This window comes from Anas platyrhynchos, chromosome 16 (genome assembly GCF_047663525.1).
Source record: "Anas platyrhynchos isolate ZD024472 breed Pekin duck chromosome 16, IASCAAS_PekinDuck_T2T, whole genome shotgun sequence".
NCBI lineage: Eukaryota > Metazoa > Chordata > Aves > Anseriformes > Anatidae > Anas > Anas platyrhynchos.
This window is the reverse complement of record NC_092602.1, coordinates 14,637,343-14,659,381: the sequence shown is the minus strand read 5'-3', so window position 1 is coordinate 14,659,381 and position 22,039 is coordinate 14,637,343. Positions and strand designations below refer to the sequence as shown.

The 22,039-nt window shown below is 40.5% G+C and overlaps 1 long non-coding RNA gene across 1 annotated transcript in view; it reads right to left on the bottom strand.

Annotated features, from left to right (window-relative positions):
• Positions 1–401: 401 nt before the first annotated feature.
• The window catches only part of LOC110352431 (uncharacterized), a 30,720-nt gene continuing 9,082 nt past the window's right edge, over positions 402–22,039 (bottom strand). Inside the window, exon 2 of the long non-coding RNA XR_002401369.4 lies at positions 402–1,264. This is a non-coding gene — a long non-coding RNA (uncharacterized lncRNA). The remainder of the gene's footprint in view (positions 1,265–22,039) is intronic.

Below are 22,039 nucleotides of genomic sequence, written 5' to 3'. Positions count from 1 at the left end.
ATAGCTTCATTGACTAATTATACATAACTGTGTACACATGTACATTGTTAGGAGTTTTCAGGTGTTGACATTTAGTGAAGAATGTGTGTTCCTTCATCAATTAAATTTACTTTTCAAACTAATTTTTCACTTTGGCTGTTTCATAGATACTTTCTTCAGTGGCACAGTCTTGACAAGTCTTTAGCAAAAGATTTTGAATTTCTAATAAGCATTATAATAATTGTTGTAGTTAAGGGCTGGAACAGATCTTGCATCATTGAACAAAACCTTGGGAGTCCAGCTAATTCCCTTCTTCTGATTCCATCCTGTCAAAAATGTAAAGTATGGAGAGGGGTTAGCCGTAGGAGGAGACATCACTGTAGTTGTGTGTAATTTACAAGAATGCCAGGACACTTTACAGATGGTATTTACCTCCATGCTAATTTATTTTGAGTGATGAAACACTTGTCCTGTCTGTTAGTGCCACACAAAATTAATTGTTAGTATTACTTGACTAAAGCAAAATAGACTGCAGAAAGGCAGAGTGTGTTACAGAAGCCTAGTGGGATTTTCAAGAGGCTCTGAAGCCACACAGAATTGCAGCAGTTTCAGTTAAGCTGCCATTTATAAGGGGCTAGTGAGCAGTGTATAATTATTAATATTAATAAAAAGTTTCCAGAGAAATCGGGGAACTAGATTTAGTGAGTTTGCATTCCAGCATATACGGATATTATGAACATGTTACAGACATAGTCAGGATTCATTCATGAATAGTCACATCAGCAACCCAAAAACAAGAGCTTTAATCAATACTTAATTTAAAAAAATCCAAATACAACCCTTTAATTATCCTTTAATAACTCAAACTTTAAATACAAGCAGATAAAAATACAAGCAGATCTCCTTGCCGAGGCTATCTGCTCCGGGGCAGATGCGTTCTGCAGCGGAACGGCGGATCGGACAGGCAGGGCTAATTTTTCCACCACCGAGCCCACTCGAGGAAGCCGCCAAGACCCGGCAGCCCTCGCGAGGGAGGCGAATGAGGCGAGAACGAGGCGTATGCGGAGCCAGCAGCGTCCCCTCCCCGGCCGTTCACAAGCTGCCCCTAGGGAGCGCGGCGACCAGCACGAGCAAACAGGGTGTGGCACGTCAGAAGGGAGGGGCGCGGCAGTTAGCGCGGAGGTTCGCGCAGGCAGGGCGAGCAGGAAGGGCGAGTAATCCCCCCGCCCATACGAACACCTCCTCTCACGGCGGTCTGCTGCTAGCTCAGCTGCAATGGTGTACACTGTAATACACAATAAATGTTTGTTCATTGTCTTTTGTATTATAAAAACAAGGAGTTCTGTTTGAGGAGCGGGAGTTGCAAAAGCTTCCTGCTGAAGTAAGGAGCTGTATAATACTTGGCTAGAAACTATGAAAATTCTTAATGTAACAAAAAAGACAACCCCCTCCCCTTCTCTCCTTCTGCATCTCAGTTGCCTCTTTTGTTCAAAGACAGTGCTGCAAAGCTCATGTAACCATCTCCTGATAAGTTGCTAAACTAGTGTATCAACATCCTGCCTTCGTGTCTCATGCTGGGCCAACATGACCAAATAAAAAAAGAAGTTGAACCACAACGCAGAGGAAGACTATGGCCTTCATCTTCACGACCACCAGAGGGACAGAGACGACCCCCTAGCAACAGTGCGCGCAGTCGCAGAATATACCAGGATGTGCTGCGTAATCCCGGAGTTACCAAAATATAAAAAGGGACCCTGGCAGGGGTGAGGTGCGCACCATTGGCAGAGCTGAGACTCCCCGGCTGCCCAGCGCTGTTTTGCTTGCTGTTGCTTACTCAATAAATTCCTTTCTATTATTAATGCAATGCTCTCTGAAAATTAATTAAGGGGGCAATTTATAAAAAATTTTGTGCTGTGTCTCGGATGAAGGCAATCTGATTGAAAGACCTTTGGAGGGGGCGCCCCGCTGATTTCAGCGGCCTTTGCTAGGACTACTTTCATTCAAATCCTTCACCGACGAATCCTAAATTCGGCAGCAAGCAAATAAAGCCAGCAACCCCTAGTAATCTTTGTGCACGAAGACCGAACGAAGACTCAGGAGTGAGTAAGTATAGGCCGGTGATCTGTTTGGTTGGGGTTGGGTATCCTGGAGCATGTCGCTGTGAGACGTCCAGCAGGACGAAGCGAGTGTGGACCACTCGGTAGTGCAGTTCCCACATCCCGCGAGGGACTGGGCCACGAAAAGGGGGAAGCAATTCGTGCGTGTGTGTGTGCGTGAAGGCGCTCTGGAAGATGGGACAGAAGAGTAAGCCTTCTGGTCCCATGGGTGGGGTAACGTCTGATGTTAGGTTACCCCAGGATTAATGATTAAAAATTGGGAGGATTCCCCTTTTAGGCGGGGAAGGAATAAAGTAAAAATGATACATTATTGTGTTGAAGTTTGGGGTGGTAAACAGATTTGAGGAGACCACCTTTACTGGCCCGTGTTTGGGTCCTTTGAAGATTGGGTTTGCCAGGCCCTAAATATTTATGTAAACTCAAAGGAACCTTTTAGTTTGGAAAAAAGTGAATATGCACATTTGTGGATCAGCTCGGAAACTCGAGCCAATTTATACCCTCTAAAAGAAAAAGGAGGGGATGGGAGGTGCAAGAAAAACCGAGAATTAGAGATCCCAGCCCCACTGCCTCCCTATATTCCACCACCCCCACCTGCAGCCCCTCCGACTCCTGGGCTTTGTAATCCGCAACCCCAGGGAGACTCTGATAGCGACTCTGACTCTAGCGCTCAGGGACCAGTGACTAGGAATATGTGGCCGTCCCCATTAACTCCGGGGACGTCCGAGATTTTAAGAAAGAGACAGGAGGAGGGTAAGCTAGCTTTAATGGCAACTGGCATAATGTTTGCAGCTGCTGAGGAATAATTCTAACTGGAATAATAACTGTACATTGTATATTGTATATATAAAAGCCCGGACATTTTTGTTAAAGTGTTCTTTTATACATATGTTAATATGTAAATATGAAAATATAAGAACTGCCATTGAGGTGTATGTCTAAGGGAACAAAATTTGCCCAGGAAAACGGTGGAATATTAACCACTGTAGATTACAATAGGAAAAGTTCAAAGCAAAGAAATCCCGAGGAAAAGCCTCCTAGAATGTATACTAACACATTGGAGGGATATAGTGGGGTGAAAGGGTACAGAAAGTAAAAGAACCCTTATCAAATATTGTAATCAGTGGTGGCCACTTCATAAACTAGAGGATGGAGAGGAGTGGCCCCTAAATGGAACTATTAATTATAACACCATATTACAGTCAATGTTGTTTTTGTGGAGAGAAGGAAAACAGGATGAAATGTTGTATATTGATGTTGTTTCAGCATCTTGGAGGGAAAAGGTACGGAATTAAGTTGGCCCCTGACTGAGCCTTTGATATGGGCATTAGAAAAGAAAAGGCTAGAGAAAGATAAAGGAAGTGTTAAAAGGTTTGTTGATTCTGCCTCAGCCCGAGGCTGAGATCCTAAAATTAGGGATGTTAGCCCTCGGGGGCAAAGGGATCATGATGGTCCGAGAGAGAGTTGTTATAGAAACAGAAAAGCAGCTAACTCTTAAAACAACCTGAGTTCATGTGTGAGCTCAGATTGCTGGTGGGACCGCTCAGGGAACTGCAGACAATTGCATTCCCCTGACCGACCCAACTGAGACCCTAATCACCCCGAAAATTATGATCGGTTAAGTAAATACTAAAATCTGGTTGAATTGGGAATTGAGAATATTATTCCGAGATACGGAATTATAGATACACTTGACTCTGACCGAGGGCCCCATTTTGTCTCCAAAGTGTCTCAAGACACTACGAAAGCTCTAGGAACAAGTTGGGAATACCACACTCCGTGGCATCCCCAAAGTGCTGGAAAGGTAGAGTGAAAGAATGGTGAAATTAAGAAACAACTAACAAAACTTATGCTGGAAACTAAGGCTTCTTGGGTAAAATGTTTACCTCTTGCAACTGTTAAACATATGGACACAGCCCAGAACTGATGTAGGAATTTCTCCTTTTGAAATGCTATATGGTATGCCCTATGACTTGGAATTGCCACTTGATCACCCTCAATTCTAATTAAGACTTGGAAAGAGACTTCTTTAACACCACGAGGGGGAAGGTCCCTATGTTGTTTTGCTTACCACAGAAACGGCTATTCGAACTGCGGAGAAAGGATGGACGCATGCCAGCCATGTGAAAGGACCAATCCGGGAAGGTAAATGGGAGGCAGCTCCAGGCCCTGACGACTTGAAGCTGACACTAAGACGGACTCGATAAGTATTTTATATTATCTGTGTATCGTGGGAAGGGGAGGAGGCCCTGTTTCAAAGGCTCCCTAGTAGGTTCCCCTGAAGAACACTGCTGCTGCCAAGAAGAACCGATACCTTGTAGTTCGCTGCAACCGAACTGACAAGCGAGGCAGAGAAATGAAAACGGTGGGGGACTGAGGGGCCGACAATTTAAAAACACCCTGGAGAGATGGGCTCCGACCACCTCCTACAATACATGGGAGTCAGTATCATCGTTTTGGTCAGCTATGGGTCTGTGCATCCCCACCAGCCTTTTAAATGGAGCTTAATCAGATGGAAGGATCAATTCGTCATCCAGCAAACGACAGCGGGTGCTCCCAGTTTCCGCATCACATTATGTGAACTGGTGTCAGTGCAGCCATGCTTTAACCGATTGGGTTTTTATTTCTGCCCAAGTTCTAACCCGGGAAAGGGGTACTGTAATTACCCGAACATGTATTATTGTGCATACCAGGGGTGTGAAACCATTGCTACGGACTGGACACTCGGGGCTGGTCGGAATAAATTCTTACAAGTGGGATATGGGTTGCAAGGTTGTAACTGACAAGTGGATCCCCGTTACAGGTGGCAAGGGCATGGTATAGGGTATACAGGAACCTTCCACAGAAATAAAGAAATTTGCAAGGTTCTATATATAAATATAACAAACTTGGACGATACTAGCTGGGTACTAGGAAAAATGTCAGATTTTACAAACACAGAACAGATAGGGGAGGACTCATACTAATAAAAAGGAGGATGCTGATAGGCCCCAGGCAGTAGGACCAAATGAGGTATTGTCAGAAAGTGTCCAGGGAATCCAGCCTGCGGAAAATACTACACTTCCAACCCTCGGCAGCCCTACGAGCTCAGGTAAAGCTGAGAATGGTAACTGAGAATAACATATGGGGGGGGTCATGAATGCCAGCTACCAATTATTAAACAAAACAAACCCAAATGTAACAAAACATTGTTGATTATGCTTTAGTATAAGGCCTTCATATTATGATGCTATCGGGGATCCTGGGGAGCCCACCCGCACAAACGAGAACAACCCTCTACAATGCAGTTGGGGAAAAGACATAAGGGTAACACTAACACAAGTCACTGAAGGTGGTAGGTGTGTGTGCACGGTTCCTAGTGGGAAGTGTCACCTATGTAATATCATGGAGAATGGAAAACAATCAGCCGAGTGGCTAATCCCAGCCAACAACACTAGGTGGGTTTGTTCGTGAGTGGGCATAACTCCTTGTCTATCACTAAAACTCTTTAATGCGTCTCGTGATTTTTGTATACAGGTGATAATTATACCAAGGATTCTATACCACCCTGAGGATTATATGTACACCCAGACACAGTGGAAAGTCATCATCTGGAAAGACAGGAACCATTCACGGCTCTAACTTTGGCCACCCTAATAATCCTGGGAGGAGCTAGAGTGGGGACCAGGGTAGCCTCATTGGTTAAACAAAATCAAAAATTTACTTCCTTACGCATTGCTGTGGATGAGGACCTGACCCAAATTGAACAATCCATCTTGGCCCTGGAAAATCTATCAGGTCGCTTTCAGAGGTAGTGTTAAAAATCGTATGGGATTAGATTTTTTTTTTTTTTTTTTACGACAGGGCAGGCTGTGTGCAGCCCTGAAAGAGGAATGCTGTGTGTATGCTGATCACGCTGGAGTGGTAAGAGATACAATGGCAAGACCCAGGGAAGTGTTGAAAAAAAAAAAAAAGGAAACGGAAGAATGAAGCCTGACAGAGCTGGTACGAATCTTGGTTTAATTATTCACCTTGGCTTACTACTTTATTATCAACAATAACAGGACCTTTGTTGTTATTAATGATAGCACTAACTTTTGGACCATGTATTTTTAATAAATTGATTGCTGACAAAACTTGTGAAATGTCAGCGCTTGTTCTTGAGGGGGACTTCAACTTCGCAGATATATCCTGGAAGCACAACACAGCCCAGAGAAAGCACTCTAGGAGGTTTCTGGAGAGCGTGGAAGATAGCTTCCTGACACAGCTGGTTAGTGAACCTACCAGGGGAGGTAGCCTGCTAGTTCTTCTCTTCACAAACAGAGAAGGACTGGTGGGAGATGTGGTGGTTGGAAACTGTCTTGGGCAGAGTGACCATAAAATGGTAGAGTTCTCCATTCTTGGAGAAGCTAGGAAGGGGACCAGTAAAACCGCTGTATTGGACTTCCAGAGGGCTGACTAGCAGGGCTAGGGAAGTGATTGTCCCCCTGTACTCGGCTCTGGTGAGGCCGCACCTCGAGTACTGTGTTCAGTTTTGGGCCCCTTGCTACAAGAAGGATATGGAGGTGCTTGAGCGAGTCCAGAGAAGGGTGACGAAGCTGGTGAGGGGCCTGGAGAACAAGTCTTACGAGGAGCGGCTGAGGGAGCTGGGATTGGTCAGCCTGGAGAAAAGGAGGCTCAGGGGCGACCTTATTGCTCTCTACAGGTACCTTACAGGAGGCTGTAGCGAGGTGGGGATTGGTCTGTTCTTAGAACACAGACATTTCACACAATTTTCCCAAATGACTTAAGCACATGTTGGGCTACAACATCCCAAAATGGGGATACAGTCATCTGTAAGCCTGTGACAAACCTATTGTCTTGAAGATTAGCTTCTACAGTTTGTTATATCTGCATTTGTTCTCTATTCCTAACTCTCTCTAAACCATCACAAAAGAAATATACATCTGATATAAAATCATAGAAATTTATACAAATTCAAGAATAGGTCTGTAGCAGAACACATGGTAAATGTTGTACAAACCCTTCTCTTTCTCTAGAGAGTTTAAATAAACTTCCTATCTCATTAAATCAGGAAATAGAACATGAATGTTTGAAAGGTTTATTTCTCAAAATTGTATTAATAGTAACACTCTTAATTTACAAGCAAGTAATTCAATTCTTAACCTATAACACAACACGAGACTGACAGAAATCCCTGGTTAAACACTGGTTGAGATTTCTACCACACTAGCTGTTCCAACAAATTTGGGAGTTTATCAACTTATTTCTCAAAGCAGCTTGTTCAGATATTTTTTCAGATTTTTTTTTTTTTTCTTCCAAATTTTCAGCTTGTCTAAGAAGGACAGGGAGATGTTCCCATTCCTTTGTATGTTACCTTTGCTGCTAATGCCTTGAACATTCAAGGTCAGTTCTTTATCAAATGTATCTATTGTTTTTGCTTACCTACTCAAACACGTCAAAAGCCTAATTGACAATTTTTTGGGGGTGGGAAAGCAAAATATGTGCTCCTTGTAAAGTCTTAATGATGTATTTGGAATTTATATAAGTGGTTAGACTTTAAGGGTTACTTCATCGCGTGTTCTCTTGCTTATTGGCACCACCTCATCACATAATGCCACACCTGGAAGTTTTAGTACCTCCTTGTTAAGAATAGGATTGATACCAGCATATTGCAAAGCTAGACTAGAGACACAAAATCCAAGGAAGTCAGTAAGAGAAAATCTCTATTAATGTCAACAGACTTAGGATCAGTCCCAAGCAAAGAAAAAATGTTTAATGTCATGATGTCATCTTTCCTATGTCTTACTTTCTTCAGCCCCAGAGGGAGCAATTTGTATTGGTATGTTATTGTACATCCATAGATGCTACCCAAAAAAGTGATTTCAAAGAGAATAATCTGTCAAACCTACTACTGAAATAAACCTGTGTAAGTAAGAATCCAACAACCATTTGCATATTTACTAACACTGTTATTACAAAAGTTGAAATATAGTGGCTGTAAAGTGAGGATAAGTAAGCATGATTAGGATGGCCAAAGAGAAATTGTTTAGAATTGTTCATCTTTCAGAAACCACATGTATTGTTCTTAAGGAGATTATTTTTTCCAGTACAGTCCAACAATTAGTCTACATAATCATTGTTATAATATGCCTACTGTATAAAAATTTAATGCTATGCTCCTAAAACTCTCACTTGCAAGAGAGGCTGCAATCAGTCTCAATAAAGTTCACACAAAGATGCACTTTCTCCCACTTTGGTGGATTTTTAGCAACTAGTAATATGTACTTTTCATTCAAATGCAAAAAATGTCAAAGAGTTAAGGGAGAGTCTCCTAGAAATACTGACTTTTGGAGGTGAAATTTGTGCGTGATGTAGTAGTATTACTTTAAAAGATTTACATGAGAGATTCGTATGTAGATTTCTACAGAAGATGCATACATTGTGGTGGTACCAAATACACATCTCATTCTTCATCCTGAACTAGCACATTTCTCCATCACTTGGGCTTCTACATACTATTATAATAAAATCATCCAAATGGTTGATAGGAAGTGATAGCATACTGACTATGATATTCCAAAAGCTCAGATTTGATCATGTCTCATTACAGATTTAGTTTCCTTGATACTTGAAAAAGGGATTCCTCCATTTGTTCTAAGAAGATGTGGGTGTTAATATTAATAACCATAAGACTGTTGCATTTTTGGCAGGCCAGACACTTCGTAGTGGAAGTCAGCTGACATAAAAGACTCATTAACTTCTCAAGCCTGCCTCTTCATGCCTGGTGTGGAAATGTGACTTGCTCCACTGAGCAGGACTGAACACAGCTTTTGTTAACACGACGGGTTTTTAATAATGACAAATACCAAGGTGGTCATCATCAAAGCTTGAAAGCAAAGATATTTATCTTAGATCAAAGGGGTGAAACAGCACTTCACAAGTTACTCTTTAAAAGTCTTCTCTTGGAAATGACTAAATGCTACAAACGTTATAAGATTGAAAAGAAGTCCTGCTGACTTGCTATTTAAAATAAATACATTTCTAAAGAATGTTGAATACCAGAATTAGTTCTTAATTAAACATTTATGGTGTCAGATCAAGCTTTCAGACTCCAGGAAATTTCAAGCCTTGAGGTTTCTTTAGTTGTATTAACACAGTGAATATGTATCTGAGTTAAGTGTTTAAGACATCAGTAAGCGTTATGCAACTTGAATGTCTGTCTCAATATGGAAGTTAGAGGATGAACTGCTTGATTATCTAGCCATGCACCTAAACCCTGGTGATCTCCTTCTTAAACTGCATGAAGTCAGAATCTATACCACACGCAAGTCCTTCATTACTCTCCCTTCAAGGATGTCTCTCCTTTGCCATGGACTATGGCAGCAAGGAAGTTATAAAATATAATGTATCAGCCTGTTTAACACAGGAAGTGTTTTTTAAAGAAAACAAACAAAATCACAAACACAAGCTGACAGGCTTCCTGCACAGCTTGATTTATTTATTTATTTATTTAATCTAGAATTTCTGGAGAGCCCACAGAGACATCTTGTGCCTGGATAACAAATAGCAAGTCATCAGTATGAGACTATGGCCCTTCTTCCTCATTGCTCTAGTCCCCTTGAGAGACCAGGAATGCAGATAGCTGGCACTTACCAGAGTCAGTGCTAGGGATTGCGAAGCTTACATCATCTCTCTTGTATTTAGATAGATTAGCTGAATGTGGTAGGGAAAGCTCAGTCTATTGAGCACCCAGAATAGCCGTAGTAGAATCTTTTTTTTTTTTTTTTTTTTTTTTTGAATCATTATGTCATTAGAGCATCATTAAAATGCTCTAATAGCTATTGGTAGGCATTGTGTCTTGAATCATACATCACTCATATGTGCTGGTAACTGCATTGCAGCAAGGCAAGCTTTGAACAACATTCCCCAGTTTGAAACCAAACACTCAGATTCCTATACCTCTTCTTATTTTTTTGGTTAAAAATTTTGGTTTTAGTTACAAAACAGGTATAAACAGCATGCCAGTATTTGAAGCAGAGTTAAAATATTCCAGTCACTTGTCTGTGAGATAAAGTACAAGCATTCTGAGCTGACAAGCACGGAGTGTTGTTTTAGCTGTAGGCAGCAAGAGGGGCTGTTGGCTACCTCAAGGAGGACAAAGCAGGACTGAGATTATTTCCTATTAAACTAATTCCTCAGCATAAATAATATTTACCATTTCCCCACATGAAATATCTGTCTCCCTCTCAAAACTAGATACTATTGTATAGAATTAACATTCATGTTGGGAATTCAGGGCCTAATCATACTTTCACTTATTTTTCAGAAAACCTTCAGAAAATGGCCTGATTATACCTGAGTAGTTAAAGCATCCACAAGCATTCACTATTACTCTAAGATACATGTATTCAACCTAGTTGTCAGTATTGATATGACTACCTTAGTGTAAGGTTGTATGTATACATATATACACACACACACCCCTTTTCTCTTAAATATATATATGAATGAGAAAGACCTGTAGGGAGAGGTGCAGAGGGTGGCACAGTCCCACAGTTCAAGACTGCTCCACACCAAGGAGCACCCATGTCTGCAATGCTACAGAAAGCAGTGTGGGGAAAACATTCCCAAGGACAAACCAGGTGCTTGCTGACATTCCGGCCAGCAAGAGCACACTCAGAGTGCTGCATTTTTGAAGTGCCTGCTGTTGAGGTAGGTAAGCACCAGCACTCTGTGCAGCCTCTGACTACCTCATTTGCCCTTAGATTTTTAATATCAGGCAGACAAAAAGGGAGGCAAACCACATGAGATGCCTATTCTCCTGATGTAGCCTTTGGATCATACCATGGAGAAGTATAACACTCAGAGGCTATACAGGCCACCTAAGATCCAAAGGAGATGGACAGGAAGACTACTTCTACACATGTAGTAGAATTCACAAATATCCCCTAAAAGAGCTTTCCTGATGTCGCTTGTAAAAGGTGATCATTAAAGTTTTACTGTCATTTACTTAACCACTAACTGTAAAACCAAACTGACCAGTATAGACATGGCTTACAGTGTGCACCATTAACCCAATGAAAGATCTGCCATCAGCCTCCCTTATTTTCATGGCAGTATTATGCCAAGGCTTACACAAGCTATTTTTATTCCTAGTGTTACTGATACACAGAATGGTAATTAAGAAAGGCATGCACTGAACTGAAATGAGATGTGTAAGGGGCTCTGGAAAAGTGGCCCTGAAGCTATACTAGCAATAAAAATGAATTTGTTATTCAGAGGCAAAAAAATGAGGTCACTAAAGGTGATGTTGGCACAGGATTTACTTATCCTCACTCTCTTCACAAGAGGCTCTTTAAGATTATCACTTGCTCAAAGGTACATTAATCTTTCAGAGATGAGAGAAGAATGAGAGTAACTGATTTATTTATTTTAGGTAGGCACGTGAAATAATTGTAAGTTTATCTGAACAAGAAAGTATGCCATGACCCCTCCCTCTCTCCCAGTCTATCCTGGAAAGCAAAAAAAAACAAAAAACAGCCTCTTGGTTGAATAGGTTGAATATGGCATGTGACAACTTCAGAATAACTCTTGACCTGCCTGATGAAGAGTAGATGACTTGCCTGAGAAAAAGGCACGAGAGATGCTGGAGAGCAGACCGTATCAAAGAATTACAGCTTTGGGATTTGTGACAGTGCATCCAGCATCCAGGACAATAATAGTTTATGATGTGGAAAATGGTTGGCATTCTGGACAGTTGCAGTAGGAAAAAGGTTTGATGCCCATCTGTGTAAAACCCTCCTTTGTATCTAGGAAGCAGACAGAAACATCTGCCTATCTGCTTAGCTTATGACTTGATTTCAGAGTGCCACATGTTGAGCTGTTGCAGTTTTGCAAGAAAGCATACCATCAGATAAAAGTCCCTCATTCTCCACATCAGCAATGTGCCTTAAATAGCAGCTGAAAAGCTGATTTAACCAGCCCACTGAAGAATGCCCTGGAGTAACACACAAGTATTCCTTCTGTCCTATAAAAGAGGTGGATAGGCCTAACAGCAAGGATTCATAGCTGAGACATCTCTACATCCCATTTGGCTGCTACAGTAGTCAGACATCATTTAGACAGAGCAGCTATTAGAAGTTCCAGGTGGCATGAACTAGCCTGGAGGACACCACTGTCCTGCTCCCTAGCCATGCATCAAGCACACCTAAAAACAAAAACAAACAAAAAAAAATCCAACCTGCAACATCAACAGTATTTCTCAACCAGTTCCTCTCATATCAGGTTAGAGCACAAGTACTGTGCATCTTTAACACCATTAATTTCCTTTTCAGAAAGAAGGCAGCCAAATTTCTTTGGCATATATACTCTCATCCATACTGCTTTAGTCTGCATAACTTTAGTGGTCAGGCACCTACTTTGGGTAGCATTTTTTCTATCCTTAATGGAAACTCACAACAGAAAATTACATCCTCCTGTCTGTAGGCAAGTAGTTTGCTTGTGTGGATTGCCACAGTCTGGTTGGGCACTCTGTAACACTTCCCCTTCCAGCCAAACATGTTCACTACTAACCACAAAAAAAGAATCTGTATAATAGCCAAATAGACACACACACACACGCAAAAAAAAAAAAAAAAAAAAAAAAAAAAAAAGGAATTAGCTTTAAACTTGATTATTGCCGAACTTGCATTATATATACACAAGCACAGTTATATCAGGCTTGATTTTGTTCTAGGACATTTCTATGTCTGGTATAGTGATTTCAAGAAAGGGAACATGGAGAAACACTAAAGTGTTAGTCTGATTTTTTCACATTTTACAGAGGGGGAAATTGCTTCCCAGGATGTAATGCTGGGGACTTTATCCAACATTAGACTTATTCCTGATGTACAAAACAGAAATCCACCAAGATTATACTGATGTAAAGTTTGCACATGCTCAGAATGAAGCTTTTTGTTGCTAGAGAAATTAAGAGATTTTCGTCTATTTAAAAATGGTTGTTACCAACAGCCCACTTACTATTTCCAACAGTATTTCATTTTTTAAATATCACATATAAACCTGAAACATATTAAGACAAGTCAACTTTGGACTCACACAGAACTGTTTCTTTCTTTCTTGATACAAACTGGCTTCATGGAAAAAAAGCACTGTTGAAAAAATGAAATAAAAATAATAAAAAGTTTTAAAAAAAGATGAAGTTCTTTGTATAGAATGAAGGAAAAAAAAAAAAGATGTTATTTAAAATAAAAAGTCACCTGAGATGTTGATGCTGCAGATAACATCTTTAAAACAAAAAAGAACACTAAGAAAACTGCCATTGTTTGGGATATAGCAAAGCAAATGGGATTGCTTGATAGTGCAACTGATCTCTGTTCCATGAACTCTCTTCCAACCTTGCAACGTTTGATTTGTATGATCTGGATGGGACTGCTAAAAAGTTGAGAATTACAAGAATAAAATTTAAAAGACAAATCTCTTATTGACTTTCACAGATGCTGTAGGGCTGGTTCAAGAATCTGCACATACACTCATCAGTTGCGATTCATGACAGATTAACAGAACAAATTATGACAGCACTGAAGTGTGCAGATTACATAATCCCATCAGCATCAACAAAACATTCAGAAAAGGAGAAAGGGAGAAACCAAACACTTTTATTGCGGGCAGTGTTAATATTGAAATTTTGTTGTTTTGTGCAGTGTTGTTCCATGGAAACCATCTGAAACCTCATCTAGTAACCCACTGGAGTATAAGAAAACAAAACCATAAAGCAAAACATTTATCTACATTTTAAGCAATCTACTTCTAAAGTGGATCAAATCACCTGCTCCCCTCTGAACAAGGAAGCTCATCCTTATAGAGAAAGATCAGTGGTATAAATCAGCATAATTTAGAGGTATTTGGGAACTGTGCTGATTTCCCATTTGCCTTTTCAATGCTGTTCTGATGGTGATGCATAAGATCAGGCACTTTAATTACAACAAGGTGTGGTCTGAAGGCAGGCCCTGTGGTGCCTGGCTACTTCTAGCAGTCCAACACCCCCGTTAACACATTGTCCCTTCATTGTACATACAGATTCTGCCACCCTATTTCCTCTTGCTAGGGAAAGAAGTAGGTGCAGTGAACTAATATGTTACCACTGAATCCCTGTGGGATTGAACAATTTTTGCAAGTTATTTGTAAGCAGCAAATATCTACCTCCTGCTGGTTCCTGCCATGAAAAAGGTCCCTGGTAAGGCTGCCAGGTTTGCTCAAACCTGGTATGGATACAAAGACAGCATTTGGTACAGGGTAAAGACAGAGAGCAGATGGGAGGTGGGCAAGCACACAGTGGAAAGGAACCAAAAAATTGACATCTTGCATCTGAAGATTATTTTGTTCTTGTCCTTAGGGCAGGAAAGGGGAAAGAAAAAAAAAAAAAAAAAGATGTTTGCTCACATCATTAATGAACTCTGAGCCAGTCTCAAGTATCATTGCTTTCATCACTTTATATTGACTATTTTCTAACCGGGATTTTGAGCAACCTGATCTAGTGGAAGGTGTCCCTGCCTATAGCAGGGGGTTGCAACTAGATGATCTTCAAGTCCATTCCAACTCAAACCATTTTATGATCGTATGAGTACTCTGGCTCTAAGACACAGCATGCTTAGTCACAGACATTCCTGAATATTCTATGTATGGTCATTGTACATCTGCCACTGAATGGTCTACAAACCTCAAGGTAGAGGAAAAAAAGCAACCTGCACCCAGACAAGTTATCATGTAACTTCCCCTTGGAAATGATTTCCTACACCATTTCCTGAAAGTAGGGCAGTCTTGAAATACTTCAAAAATGACATCCAGGCCAGCTACAGAAGCTACAACAGACAAGGTGGGAAATCTGTAACATGATCAGAAACTGCTTTGAAACAAGAAGCGTGAACTTTGGTCAGCCATAAGGGTAGAGCCACGTAAGAACAAAACAGCTTGCTGTTGTCAAGAGCAAGCCAAGTTCCCCATGTGTAACTGTACCTGAAGTCTCACAGTTCTCTCCTCTTTCCTGTATATGTGCAGTATTTGCTGATTTTTGCATGTTATAGCTTATAAAATGAGCAGTCGCATGCATTTTTTTTTCCCCTATGTCGTGGTTTAACCCGGCCAGCAGCTAAACACCACGCAGCTGTTCGTCCACCCTCCCCCTCCCTCTCTGGGACGGGGGAGAGAAATGGGAAAGTGAAGCCCGTGAGTTGAGATAAAGACAGTTTAATAAGACAGAAAAATAATAAAAAAATAATAATAACAATAACAATAATAATAATAATAATACAATGATAATAGTACTACTACTACTAATATGTACAAACAAGTGATGCACAATGCAATTGCTCACCACCCGCTGACCGATGCCCAGCCTAACTCCGAGCAGTCCGGCCCCCTCCCCCCGGCTAGCCACCCCTATATATTGTTTAGCATGATGTCAGATGGTATGGAATACCCCTTTGGCTAGTTTGGGTCACCTGTCCTGGGTCTGTCCCCTCCAAGCTCTTACTGCACCCCCAGCCTGCCCGTTGGCAGGACAGAGCAAAAGGCTGAGATGTCCTTGGCTTGGTATAAGCACTGCTCTGCAACAATTAAAACATCGGGGTGTTATCAGCACTCTTCTCATCCTAAGCCAAAACACAGCATTCCATCAGCTACTAGGAAGAAAATTAATTCTGTTCTAACTGAAACCAGGACACCCCAATGACAAAATTCCGAAGTTTATACATTCAAGAGACCTAATTCTGAGGATTTATGAAGAGATGGAAGACAAGTAATACTTCTGAGGATTTCTAAAGAGAAGGGAGACAAGTTCTTCTGACAGATCCTAGCCCATTTTAAAATCCAAATTCAAGCGTGTTCCTCTGTTAAAGTTCGAATCCTCTGCCTTTCTGCCAGCAGTGGCAATTGTGCCTCTGTGCTATCTTTAGCGAGGAGTTTGCATTCACCCAGCTCACCCATTTCATACAGCATTACAAGAACTAAAGTAGATCAAATGAGTGTTTGGTTCAGCTGGTAATTTACCTTAGCATGAAAAGATTAAAAGCAGTTTTCTCATCTCTTTGTCTCCTGTTGTATACTCCTCTATTTTGTGGCTCCTATGCCATGTAGTTTCCACTTTGAGTAGAGATCTGCCAAGCCCCATAAAACCTTACAGAGAAAAATGAGTGCACTGACATCACTAGACAGCTGGATAAGTGTAAATTCCCACACAGCCTCCCATGGTCCTTGCTCCAGGTGAAGAATTCATAGAAGTACATGACACTGGATGTATTTGAGAGGTACAGTGATCCTCATAGCCAGAACAGCCCCTCTGACAAAGCTCATCTTCTTTGGAACACGTAGTTCTGTCCAGGTACACCTAGGCCATTGACAAAAAATAGTTCTTGCCAACGAACACCATACAAAGTTATGCTAGCAACTTAGTTTCAGTAATTTAAATCCAGACTCTCATCACAAAATACATGCCATGTAGCCAAACTTACTTAACCCACTGCATTTAGAACAAAAACTATTTTCAAGTCAGTCTCCAAGTCAGATTTTACATTCCATACTATCAAGCACAGCCAGAAATTCAGAACTAAACATTTTGTCCCTTATAACTGCCATAGCAGCAAACTTTAATCATCTTTCCACCTTTCATGTGTGATGATGTACCTCAGTGGAAGGCAGGAACAAGTCCCTAAGGCTGTTTTGACAGCCAGCAGAGACAGTACAAATGTACACCTCTAGCAAGTCCCCTGTGCTCTCAGATCGCAGAATAGCACAGGTTGTATCTGTGCTGCCAAGAGTTTCCCTCATGGTAACATATTCCCAGGTTTTTTATAACAGATTTTTTAATCCATGCAGATCAGGCTTTACATGATGCCAGCTCCTGCCCTTAACACTTACTTTATTTTGGTAAACACAGATTTCTCCTGAAGTCTTACAGTCTGTACAATTGAAGGGCCTACGATAGTCTTTATTGTAAAATGCACAACTAAACTATGACCAAACATATAATTTGGGATCCTCAGATCAATGTCAATCATTCTGTTGAAGCTTGAACACAGCAAAGTGGAACATATTTTTCTTTTATCCCAAATATCTATAAATAGGTCTCTTTTTATTTACTTGTGACCAATATTCCATGAAGTAATCCCTTTGCTATACTTCAGCACAAAGCAATTGTTGTATCTGTTTATGAAAATTAAATTCAAGTGGAGCACTGAACCACAAAATAATGGCACCTGGACTTTTCAACCGCTGTCAGTTCTGAGGGGAGGCACCAGGTTTGCAGGCATGGCTTGAAATGTTCAGCAACAATCCGTAGGATACAGTATAGACTACAAATAAAAAGCAGAGTGACTCATTTACAGATTACTCTTTTTTAAAAATGTATTATAAAGCTTCAGACATGATACTCTTTTACACAAAAGGTCAGCACATGTCCAACACAGCAGGATCACTCAGATTGATTTAAAAGGGTATAACTACAAAAAAATAAATAAATAAATAAATAAAACACACATTTTCTATTGGAAGTGTGGAAATAGGAGAGTTGCTGCCTGAAACAGGGCAACTAGCGACTACAATTGTTCTTGCCATTTTCTCTAAGCATGAATTTTCCTGCAATGGAAAAGTTTGAGAATTCTGATGCCTAACTATTCGTAGACTTATTCCACTTTTGCAATCAATAAAGAATTTCTCCATATTTTTAGTATCCTTCCTGCAGACAGGAAATTGTTGCATGCTACATGTTAAGAGACAGAAATGAAACAAACTGCTCTTACTGGGATGAAGTAAAAGAACAGACTGCTCCATGTTACATTGACATGTGCAAAGGGGAAGTTGCAGAGTTGCATGGTATCCATTACCTTTCCTTTAACAGTCAGTAATTTCCTATGCTTGTTTTCTCTTTCCTCTCTTTCATCTTATAGCTTTCTCTGCCCAGCATTATCATATTCTGCCAATGAATAGAGACTGGCACACTACATGTATTTACCATGCTCTGTATCTTCAAGACATTTGTGTGTCATCTTCTCTCAGATAAATCACTTGGTGCATTTGCTCTTTAGTCTGTGCATACAATATTTCATTTTTATGATACTAAGTTACATTATGACCTCAAGGGATGAGGCGCGTTAAGTTCTAGGACAACTAATTTAGCAATTAGAAGCTGAATTGCTCTACTGAAAGCAAACTTATAATGACAAAAATGTCATAAGCAAGGAAAGAGAGGATGGAGCACCATCCTCCAGCACAATTCATTTTTCACTGCTCTGTTCTCCACAAGGCTTCAAATCAAGATACAGTCAGAAGTTAACTTGGAATTTGCCTGGAATTTTCTTCTGAAAACACCTTCAGAACCACATGCACACATTACCTATGGATCTGATCCAGCTCCTGGGTTAGCAATTGCATTTGCCTGTAGGCACTTGGCAAAGAGCTTGCAAGTCTAAACGGTGCAGACAGTACTCTATGAACATCCTTAGGACTAGCTCTGAACAAGCCATACACAACACTCCATGGTGCCATACAGATGTACTAACTTGAGCTGCAGAAACTGCAGAGCAAAGCACTCAGTCTGAAATAATATGGCATGGCTGATTGTTTCAGGTTGGCTACTTTCAGCTTTGACGGCTTTACAGAGGGCTGCACTGCACTGCATAAAAGTAGCCTGACATTGAGTTAGAAACCCCCTGAGAAAAAGAATCACAAGATTACCACCTTATTCATTTTAACTTGGCTTATATTAGGAAGATCCTCCTCCTCCCCCCGCTTTTTTTTTTTTTTTTTTAAACTGCTAAGAACATTTCTTTACTGCTATAAATTGGGAGCTAACGCTAAGTGGAATGACTGAAGTGAGAAAGTTTGGCATTTGATACTTTAGCCATGGCTTCCTAGAAAGTTAAAAACACTTTGCTATGATTTAGTGCAATTAAATAGAGAGAGGTAGGTGTAATATATATATACATATCATGTGGTAGGTATAAACAAGGCAGCCTTGTTAATCCAAGCTGATATGAAATTGCCCTTTAAATAGTGTTAACATTCTTTTAAATATATTTTTTCTTACAGCTGTATTTCTATTATTCAGTTAAACAGGATGGGAAAGTACTAAAATAGAAAGTGTTTTTTTTTTTTTCTTCTTCTAATTATAACGATTTTTACTTTTTTTTTTTAAATCATCTGATTTGAGATGTTTCTGCAGGGTTTCATAAATGATTTTTCTCCAATTCCAAATAATGCCCAGACTTTGATATTACAGTGGAGTAACTCCTCATGCTAAGTGAAAACCGATTTTACTTCTCTAAATGAGGAGAGAGAAGAGTCTTGCAAAAGTTTAAAAGTTTTTAACTCAGTTTTCCACTACTTGAGACAAAAGACAGATAAAGTTCAAGTTTCAGAGCTGAGGTCTGTTCCTGTCTCATTTCTGAATTTTCTGGCCTGTACTGAAGCTCTGGGCAAACAGATTTGAGTGACATAGCTAGATACCAACAGATAATTATGTGCAATTGAGCATCTCAACCTGAACTTTTTCTATGGTTCCCTCAACTCCCACCATCTTCCTTGTGCATCCTTACTGCTCAGCTCTGGGAAGTCCAGATTTGGTGGAACTTAGGAGAGGGGGGAGCAAAAAAAATAGCAACCACCACCAACCGATAATGGCAAACACTACAACCAACAGAAATGTGAAGCTTACAGAGACATTTCTGGCCGAAGATTTACAGGATTCCATTTACAGGAAAAGAGACAATTCAACAGCCGGTCCAATTTAGGAGACTGAGGAATCCAGTCCTTTCATTCCATGTCTGCATCTCTGCAGAGTCAAACATTAAAAATTATTCAAGGCAGAGATAACTCAGTTTCAGTACTGGCAAAACTTCTTCAGCTGCTCATCATTCAGGTATATTTTTGAATTCCTGAGCAGCGTAGGAAGCAACAGTAAAGCTTGTATTTTATGCCTGGCTCAGTTACAAATGGAGACAAGCTATTACTTTCTCTTTCCAGGAATTCATTCAATTGAATCCAATTTTGAATGCTTTGGAGAATAATTTGAAATATAAGGAATTTTAGGTTCCTTCCCAGCCTTCACGCTAGCATTATTCATCCACATCTTGCCAGTGGCTTGGAGACCATAAATTCGAGCAGAACTAATAGCAAATAGCAAAACAACTTCTTTGATTACATTGTGATGGTATAGCTTGTGTAAGCAAATATCTGGCAACTGTTCCCACTTCTGTGAAGCTCTTACACATAGTTTCTTCAAGTGGAAGTATTTTAGTATAATTGCCATTAAATGAATTATAGGAAGCCAATATAGTTTTATTACTAGTGAAAAATATTACTGCTTTACATCATTAAAATGATTTTTAGAACTGTTGCAATCACATTGTGCCAATATATTGTCTGTCGATATACTTGAGATTCATTAAAATAGGCCAGTTTCACAGATCACTTCAGATATAGTTTATGTGCAGCTGGAGACATTTTATATTCTCCAGCATGTGCTTTTCATTCTTCATTGTGTGCTCATCATACCATATACAACACATACTGGGAATAGAAAGCTTTTCCCTCTGTATTTGCTGCAATGTCCTTTACAATGTCCCTGTGGTATTCAGCTCTGTAGGCATCTCTAAGTCCAGACACGGTGCATCTGTGGAGCTGCAGCAAAGCCTTTTTAAGATCAACTCCAAGTTTTATGGTAGATGTTGCTTCAACCAGCAATTTGTCTGGCACAGATAAAGCTTTTTCCCTTTCAAAACTGCCAATTCATGATTTCAGGGCAGGCTGAGGAGAAACTCCATGCATAACCCATCCTTGCCTTCCCACTTGCCACCTGCTCACTAGGGGACACAGCAAGCATCTCCAGTGAGCTGTCCCTTGCAACAAAGCTAACCAGGTAGGCATGTTGGAGTGAGTTTTATCTCCTACCTTATTTCCCTGCAGAGATGCCTAATGCAAGTTACTCTTGCACCCCAATATGATTAATTAGCACACCAGCAAATCTGAAAATCTATACACAATGACAGATGGCAGGGCTCTCAGGAGCAAGTGAATAGAACTTCGCTTTCTGTTTATTACTGAAAACGACATTACCAGCCTAATGCTCACACAGCCCCAGAAGACATTATTCTAGAGTTAAAAGGACTGTCTATAACTGCTGCGAGTCCTCTCACAGGCTGGCACATAAGTGCTGACGAGGGTCTGTATAGCAGACCACTCATCCCACCTGCACAGATGTCGGCTGTCTCTTACAAATGACAGCTCAGCAGTATGTAGGGAGAGCAACAGAAGACAGCCTGGGAGGATAAGGAAGTCAAGCAAAAGCAGACCCCTTCTTAATAGTCAGGGGGAAGAGGTGGCAATAAAATAAATTCCAGTAATCTAATGCTTAGTGTTCTGTCATCCAAGATGACCCATAATTCTGTCTATAAACCATGCAGAATTTATTTTCTTCAGTATTTTCAGGCTGGTTGTAAACTGTTGGCTCGATAAATTGACAGTTTAATTCATAGGACAAAAGAGAGGAGGCAAGTCCTCCTAGAACACTAACGAGTGTCAGGAGACATCAGGATTTTGATGAGTGGCCCATTGTTGGTCTTGTCATGCCGGCAAAGGGAATCTCAACAAACAAGTGTAAATGAATTAACGGCACCAAACACAGCAAGAAAAATAAATCTGCCCATGTTATTGTGCAGAAGAAAATGCATAAAACAACGAACTTGAATAACTAAGCTCAGAATTGATGGCTGAGTTTGCATTAGTAATCTCTTTCAGTGCGGAGCAATCTTCATCTTGCTTGAGCAGACAGTGGAAGAGAAATGACTTACTATTGTCATTGCTTATGTAAAAGGACTAGCAAAGACATCAAAGATGTAAAGATGAGGTAATACCAGCCTGGCAAGGAAGGGCCAAGTCGTTCCTATAATGAATAATAAATAATGAGTAATCAA